Below are 9,221 nucleotides of genomic sequence, written 5' to 3'. Positions count from 1 at the left end.
CAGTTACTTTTTGGAAGAAGTAGTGATTAGCTATAACTAATTACTTTTTTAAAGTAATGTGCCCAACACTGCATTTTAGTCATCTCAAAATGTTATTGTCTTCGTCTAGTTTTTGTTTATGAAAACTCGACTAATTTTGTTAGGTTTAGTCGACGTTGACAAAGAATGTTTTCGTCTGTAAAATAAAAAAAAAAAAAATAAGAACTCCAAAAATAAATGAATATATAAAGGTTTCCAACTATTCTGAATGAACATTGACAGACGAGCACATGTTGTAGCGTCCACATGGACTAGGCCAACTTGGTGATTATTCAAACTCAGCAGGAAAACAGTACATTATTTTCATTTAATTATACCTATCTGGACGCTACAAACTGAATGACAAAAAATAGAGAGTTTAAGAGGACGCTTGTTGTTAGCATTAGCCCAATGCTAATGCACACGCTATTGTAACGCTACGAGTTACGGTTAGTGTGTGTTGATCATTCGGCACAGAGTGGCTAAAGCAACAATGCATATTCTCCGGCCAAGAAAAAAAATCTCAGCTGTGTGCAAGACTGCATGGAGACTGAAGACGACACATTGGTGATTCAGGAAGAGGGCACGAGTGACGCAACCAGAAACTGCTCAAATGCAGGCTAACTACACATGTCACACATTGTTAATATGTGACGGAAACTGTTGCACATTTTGTCTCGTTCTCGTCTCATCAGACGAAAACTGACGTTTGTATTGTAATGTTTTAGTTTCCCAAAAGACATATTTAGCTCGTTATCATCTGGCCATCGACATGACAAAAGTGTTCGTTGACCAAATGTTTTCCTTATTCCTCGTTGTTGATGAAAACAACACCGATATAAATCTAAATATTCCAATTACTAGTTAAGTTTGAGGCTAAAGAAATATATAATTTTCAATTTATCAGGAAGACTAGTTAAGTTTAGGGCTCATACCTATCGAGTTAAGTTTAGAGTGAATCATGTGTAATCAGGTTCCCAATGAAAAGGTGTTACATTTATATGGGCAAGTCCCCCATAATCAACATATCTATTCATTCCTATTTATAACAGTTCGGATCGTTGATTGCAGTGGGCGTGGTGGACAGATGATGAATGCTTGATCTGATTGGTCGTTGAAAGCAGGGTCAAAGACTTTATAATGGTATTGACAGGACATGGGGCGCGGGGCTGATTAATAGGGGGCGTACTGTATCTCCATCAAAGCTGACCAAGTGGAAACACAGGGTTTTTACTTTGAAAATTCTTGCAAATAAATGTGTAAATCCCTCAATTCTTTATAGATATGGACGTAAAATGGTCTCGATTCTTGGTTAAAAGCAAAAAAAAAAAAGTGCAGTATATTTGAATGTAATTATGTCGAATGTGCTGCTCGTCTTTAAGTCACTATGGCGCCGCCTTACCACAGCAAAGAGCTTTTTACGTTGAAATTCTTGTGACTAAATACTTAAATCCCATAATTCTTTATAGATATGGACGTAAAATAGTCTTGTTTCTTTGTTATAAGAGCAAAGAACCGGGCAGTTCGCATTTATTTTACGTAAATATTGCGAACTATGATGCCAATCCCGTAGCGGCTAATTTCTCCCGCTGATTTTTTTCCACAATGTTTGAAAATGCATGCATGGTCCGAAAAATATGATTACCTTGAATCCTCGAACAAATCACTCCTGAGACAATCCTTCCTGTTTGTATGCGATACAGCTTTCGTACTTTTATCCTAAAGCCGGCATTGAATCACTGCATGTGTCGCTGCAACCGACTGCGAATAACTGAAGTGGACTGCGGGATTGGCCTCTTGCTTTGAAGGCATTGCGCAGTGGCTGGCCGAACTGACCCGTCAATTCAATTATTGAAGTCTATGACAGGATACGTGGTTGGTGGATGAAGAAATGCGTGATCTGATTGGTCGTTGAAAGCAGGGGGCGTGGTTTGGTCAAGACAAACGCTTGGTCTGATTAGTCGTTGAAAGCAGAGGGTGCAGTCGGCTTGTACTGCGGGCCGCAGCTGGACCCTTCTCCAAAATGCTAACTCTTGCCTCTCAGCATGCAATGCGACGCTGAGGCTCTAAATAACTTTCAAAGTTCAGGTTCTGAGCTATTTCTCTAGTTACTGCTCCAGCTGTTCCAATACTTGCCAGTTATGCTATCTAGTTTGTTATGAATTTGTTTTATTTTGAAACATGCGTTTGATTTATTCATCTGCAATTACTTGCCATTGTTTGTGAAGTGGGTGGAAGCCTGTTCTTCTGGCTGCTCATTGTAAGCAGGAGTTGACCCTTTGTGCCTGATGAGCGCCACAAGATAGCTGATGGCAACTCGTGAGAAAATTACTGGGTTAGTAGACCAATCTGCTTAAATTACTTATGGGCTATGTTGCTGAAATCATCTGGAAGTGCATCTAGTCAACATATTGCGATCCATTTTTCCCCCAAACATGATACGTTTCAAATTGCGATATGTTGTCAAAACCCAAATTTAGTTAGAACTTGTTTGTTTCTTTTTTGGGTCTTGGAGTTTATGCAAATTTAGTAAGCTATTATATGAAAATAACCTGAAAACCACTCATTTCAGGGGTTTCTAAACGTCAATAATTTGTAAGGCTTTTATTTAACATTTATTTCACTGTCTACCAGACAGATTGTTTCCAATGCACCTTCAAGCCAGGTGGAAATCCTTTTTATTTTCTCAGCACGATATCTCCCTGGTCCATTATGGCATTTGTACACGCTCCGACTGAACCCCAAACAACAAACACCATGAATGAACGCTTGTCAAAAAAAGACAGGAAGTGGTCATCACATCACTCAAAATGTTTTCCTTCAAAACCTTTTTCATTTCACTTATCCGGTTACAAAATGTATTATTTCATTGACAACAGGTCAAAATGTAGGACTCTTAAGGGTAGTTCTACAGAAATGAACAGTTTGGCAAAGAGCAAACGAGCGGAAGAGGGTTCATTTGTGGCTTTATCGGGAGCACCATGTGTCCAGCTGAGGAAAGGGTGTGGCTGACTGGCAAAGGGTTCCAACATTAATTTCTGCACCTATGCCCACTACTTGTGATATACTAGTATCTGTTCCTTTCGATGGATTTCAACAATTAACTCATTCACTCCCAGCCATTTTCACCGGTGCAACCCCCTTCGCTCCCGGCAGTTTTACTGGATTTTGACTGATTTTGCAAGGCCCACAGAAAATTCTGTTCTATTGCTATATAAACATAGAACCCACCAAAAGAAAAAATACTCTTCTTTCAGCAGGAAAAAAAGTTAGTTTAAATCTTTTTCCATTCTTTAGAAATCAGCGTTAGAAAATAGCTTAGTTTGAGCAATTTTCCAATTTGTGATGAGAAAACCGAGAAATTGAGCTTTTTGTGAAAACATACAGTGCTGCTCAAAAGTTTGTGAACCCCCTCAACATTTTGGAATTTTCTATTATTTCAACCTGATTTCCTAATCAATCAATTCAGTAGTTTTTTTTTGTTTTTTTAACAGTTGTGTTGTCGAGACTAAATTAAAAAGAGTTTTCATCAACTGATGTAGGTGCAAAATTGAACTGTTTGGTCACAACCAAAACCGCCATGTCTGGCGAAAAGTCAACACTGCATACCACCAAAAGAACCTTCTCCCAACAGTGAAGCATGGAGGTGGGAATGTCAAGATCTGGGCTTGCTTTTCATCCTCAGGACCTGGACAACTCCACATAGTCCAGGGAATCATGAATTCTGAGGAATATTGTCAAATCCTAGAACATAACCTGACGCCATCTGTTTTGAAGTTAAAGCTTGGCAGAAGGTGGATCATGCAACATGATAATGATCCAAAGCATTCCAGCAATACAACCAAGGAATGGCTGAAAAAGAAGAAGATTCGTGTTCTGGACTGGCCCAGTCAAAGTCCTGACCTAAATCCCATTGAAATGCTGTGGCGGGACCTGAAGCGAGCAGTTCATGCCAGACGCCCATCAAACCTCTCTCAACTGACTGCGTTCTGCAAGGAAGAATGGGCAAAAATCCCCCAAAGTAGATGTGAGAGGCTGATTAGTCACTACAGAAACCGTTTGGTTGAGGTAATCTCTGCAAAAGGAGGCGCAATATCCTGTTAACTGAAGGGGTTCACATACTTTTGCACACATGATATCTGAGTTTTTCTTAAATCAACCACTTTTGTTAAATAAAGAATGACAATATAACTATTTCTTTTGTTTCAGTCCATTATTTGGAATGTCAGTATTGTGGATTTGGGTATAACTTAACATTTAATAAGGTTATTTTAGTTTTTTTTTACAAAAAATCTGACCATCGCTGTGGGGTTCACAAACTTTCGAGCAGCACTGTACATTTCAAACATAACTTAAACACAGCTATTTTTTGCTTTAGTTAAATCCCAAACATCTGAATAATGTTTTCCTTTTACAAAATAACATAAACAACAAGACAAAAAGAGCTTTTGATAGCAAAGTTATAATTTATTTACACATAACTGAGAGATGACGCTGTTGTGATCGCAACAGCCGGGATAAACTTTTCCGTCATCGCTGGCTGTCTCATAAAGATGGATTTTTTTTTAGTCTTTCTTTTGTGGTGACCACTGCCTCTTGACAGAGTTCGCCTGGGGAACTTGTGTTCCTGGGGTGGAACTGGTTTGGCCGTGCGCGTTTCCCTGCGGGACAATGGAGGGTGCGGGGGACATGAGCGGCCGAGCACGGCAGCGCGGACTCTGCTCGGCGAGCAGCACGGACTCAACAGCATCGCCCACTGCACTGGTGGTCCCGGTCGTTCTACTCTGGCATCCTGGGCGTCCTCCCGGTTGTTTTGCTCGGTCATCCGCCGCCTGGCATCCTGGACGTCCATTCGGTCGTCCGCCGCCGGTGCCCCGGCCGTGCGGCCCAGCCGTTCGTTTCGTTGAATCGGGTTGCGGGTCTTACCAAATGTGCTACTGACCTCTAGTGGCCAGTTTCATTGCTTTAAAAAGGATTGTCAGCATTGTGCTTTGGAGCTAAGTTGAATCAGAACCCAGAGATGTCTCTTGTGGAAAAAAAAAACAAAAGATGTATAAATACGTCTTTGGGACACTAAAACAATTAAAAATAGAACGTATTTATATGTTTTTGGGAGCAAATAACACCTAAATTCAGAGGTGGATAGGATCGGCAAAACCTACTCAAGTAAGAGTAAATGTAGTCATCCAAAATATTGACAAAAGTAAAAAAGTAACTGCTTACAATTTCTTTTCACACAATGGTATTTTTTTTCTCAGCACAACATCAACTGCTTTTACATTGGCACATTAGGCCCAAAATATACACAAAATACATTGAATTCCAACTAGAAAAATCGACAGAAATGAAACATCACCTGTCCAAAGAGCATGCGTGCCCTCTAGTGAACAAAATGTGTTCCCAACTATGAAATTGAAATGATGAAATGATCATATTTCCGGTTTTCTGTGGTCTATCTGTACCAAATAAAAAAGGGGAGAGAGATTGAAATTCACCCTTTTGAGTCATGTCAACGGCAGCTCTTTACGTCAAATAGATGGTTTTTTTTGGTTTTTTGTTTGTTTTTTTTTTGTTTTGTTTTGTTTTTTAAACCTGTCCTGTTCAGCTGTTTGACACGGAAAATGGGAATCTGAGTGTCCGATTGGTCTGAACAGTTTTAATGTATCACATGGAAGTATGACATGCTCCCATTGTGATTACTCAATGAGTTTGGTTTATTAGGAGAACGCAGCGAACAGGAAGGGTTTATGGGGGAACAGAAAAGAGAGAGACAAAAGAGAAGCACAAATCACAACAACAAATACATTGATCACCTACAATAACTATGAATATGTTGGTGCTACCTAGGGGTGCACGATATCCATTTTTTTGAAACCGATACCGATATCGATAACTTCCTGCTCCTCAGGACCGATACCGATACGATAACCGATAATATATATATATATAATTTTTCAATGTAAATTCACCTGAGTTTTTGAACACCTGTTGGTAAAAAATACTAGTGGTTGATTCAGCATAGATTTGCCTTTGACCGAACCAGAATTTTCATGATGAAATGAACATTATTGTAATGTATAAAACAAAGACAAGAACAGTTTTAACTTCAAATAAAGTGCCCATATTAATTGTTCCAAATAAATATAATTTGAGTCAATCACAATCAAACCCCTGAACAACTGTTGTCATCTTGGTCCATGAAACAACTTTCTTGACCTGCCAATTATAGAACAGCAAGACTATAAATAACCAAAAGGCCTCTCAAGTACTTGTAAAATGAACACTGTAAAATGCAAACATTTACTAATTGCCATAGTAAGGTTTATAACTCAGTGAAGGAAAAATACGGCCTCTAGAACGGTAACAAAACTTTGCATACTGGCAAAACAGGAGTGGAAACAAATGCACATATTCCAATCCGACACCGAGCCAAAAATATTACAGGCCCGATAACATTGTTATCGGATTTATTGGGATGACGTCATAATTCCTATTGTCGGACCGATAATTATCGTGCACCTCTAGTGCTATCGTTAGCTAGTTGTATTTCCAGTTGACACCACGTGGTGGGACTGATGACCAAGGAGAAAATGAGGGGGACAGAGTCAGAAAGATTTGTGATTGGAAAGGGTGAAGTGTACAAAAATCAGCCATGTGAGGTGTAGAACCCAGTATTTATGTGAATCACTTGTGAGTGTGGATATGTTGGCATCCTATTCTATGCTGCCTGATCGCTAATCCTGGCACAGATAGTTTCTCGAGTTTTCTTCTGAATCCCATCAGACATGTAATAGTCCTGCACACGAGTGGAAATACCACGCGGGAGCCGCCCAAACCACCCCGGTACCTCTTCCCGCAGCTCCAGCAACCAGGTGGCTGTCATATCCCTGGGATCCAGGGTGGTCCCCCGGAACATCCGTGCCCCCATCAACTGGCCTTCAGGGAGGGGATGAGGAGACCTGCCACTGCCCCCCACTTCTTTTCTCCCACACTCTTGTGTTGTGTTCAGTTTTCCTCATTGCAAGCATCAGTACCTCTTTGACCAATGAAATGAGCGGGGTTGTCTTTGCTCTGTCAGCTCATTAGTCAGAAAGCAGGAGAGGCCGGGAAATCGTTCCCCTACACATTCTCGAAAAGTACCATACCAGTTCGTTCTACAAATAAAACACATTTTTAATTTTCATGATAATACGAGATAAAGCACGTCCTTTGTAAGCTAAGTACGAGTACTTTCGTTTCTGAATACAGGGCGATTCCGTTTTTCAATGGACGGTTGGCTAACCCTTCCACAATCCCACAATCTTCCGCCAAGCGACAGAACGTAGCATTCCGCGACCAACTTGTAAAAACCTTACCTTTGCCACCTAAGGCGTGAAAAATTGGATCAAGATCCATCAGTAATCCTTGAGAGAGAGGAAAAAAAACGGGTTTAGCAGAATTCAGCAAGGCCAAGAGTTTCTTCCGCTCATTGGCTGCAGCGCTGAAAAAACTGGCACAGGCGCCACTACTTTGTGCCGCTCGCGTCAGGCGATAATCTTCCTCTTGGCACGGCCGGAAATCAAGCGCAGAAAATATTCTTATCAGAGAACGACAGCAAACATCCTCCCCCGGATCCCGACGGACCCCCCGCTTAATTGATTTCGCACCGTCCCGACGGCGGCTAGCTCTTGTTTATTTATCGGCCGGCTCGTCACCGTCGTCGCAGATATTTCGTTGGGTCGACCGCCGATGTTATTTTTGTTCCGCTTCAATGAAGTGATGCAAGCTTTTGGTTATTTTCGGAAATTTCCTATCATCGACACCTGATGAGCACTTGATACGCTCGTGCTTCCAACTGTTTTATTCCAATTAGGTTCCCTTATTTCCCAAATGTCTGGTGTCTATTCATGTGGTGGAAATGAGATGATTCACTCAACAGGGCAATGAAAGCCACCAAATGTCACTGTTTTACAACATCCTCTTTACTTAATATTCCAAATCGAAGTTTTGTGTGCGTTTTGGGATTCTGCCGTTACAAATGCGCATGACATCATTTTTGGACGTTATTATTTGTTGGTGAAACTCGAGGAAAAAACGTTACATGCAGGGGAGGACTGGGGATGTTGGGGTGGAGACTGTTCCACTTTAGGCAAGGCACACAATTCAACACAAGGCAATTCAAAGTGCTTTACATCAAATGAAGATCATAAAAATCAACATTTAAATCAATACAACGTAAAAACCAAGACAATCAAAATCGGAAATGAAATTATACATAAGAATCGCATTTAATAACAAATAGAATAAAAATAAATAAATAAAAATAAAACAAAAACTACTACTACTAATAATAATTGAAATCAGCAATGGAGATAAGCACAAGAGGAATAGAAAGCAAGTAGATTGAAATATATAGACAGTTATGGATATGCAGTGCTAAACAAAAGCGTTTTTAGCCCTGATTTAAAAGAGCTAACAGTTTGCGCATACTTCAGACGTTCAGGTAACTTGTTCCAGAGGTGAGGAGCATAATAACTAAATGCTGCCTCACCCTGCTTGGTTCCTGTTCTTGAAACATGCAGAAGACTGGTTCCTGACGACCTTAGGGGTCTAGATGTCTCATAGGAATCTAACAAATCAAGCATGTATTGTAGTAGACGAGCAGTAGTATTTTATAGTCTATCATTTGACTCACTGGAAACCAGTGTAGCGATTTCAAAACCGGTGTAATGTGGTCCAGCTTCCTTGTATTTGTGAGGACTCTGGCTGCAGCATTCTGTACTAGCTGCAGCTTCCTGACTGATTTTTTTATCAAGACCCGTAAATATACCGTTGCAATAGTCCAATCTGCTGAAACTGAATGCATGCATAAGTTTTTCCATGTCTTGTTGACTCAGAAGCTCCTTAATTCTGGTAATGTTTTTTAGGTGGTAATAAAAAATGGTGAAAAAAACTTTAATCGATATGCTCCTGCCAAGAATCGAGATAGTGTTTTAAAAAGGTGTCAATGTTTAAAAAACAAAAAAGCAACCAACAAGTTGCTACCAAAATCTTCAACCATAATAGTGTCTTCGGTAACTCTAAGGCTGCCATTGACTGTGCTCGACACCCAATCCATTTAGACTGGGAACGTTTTTTCATTCGAAATAGGGCTGCAGCTATCAATTAATTTAGTAGTCGATTAATCGATGAACTATTTACAGTGCCTTGCAAAAGTATTCGGC

Source organism: Corythoichthys intestinalis, chromosome 17 (assembly GCF_030265065.1).
Source record: "Corythoichthys intestinalis isolate RoL2023-P3 chromosome 17, ASM3026506v1, whole genome shotgun sequence".
In the NCBI taxonomy this organism is placed as follows: domain Eukaryota; kingdom Metazoa; phylum Chordata; class Actinopteri; order Syngnathiformes; family Syngnathidae; genus Corythoichthys; species Corythoichthys intestinalis.
Note: the sequence above shows the minus strand (reverse complement) of the source record.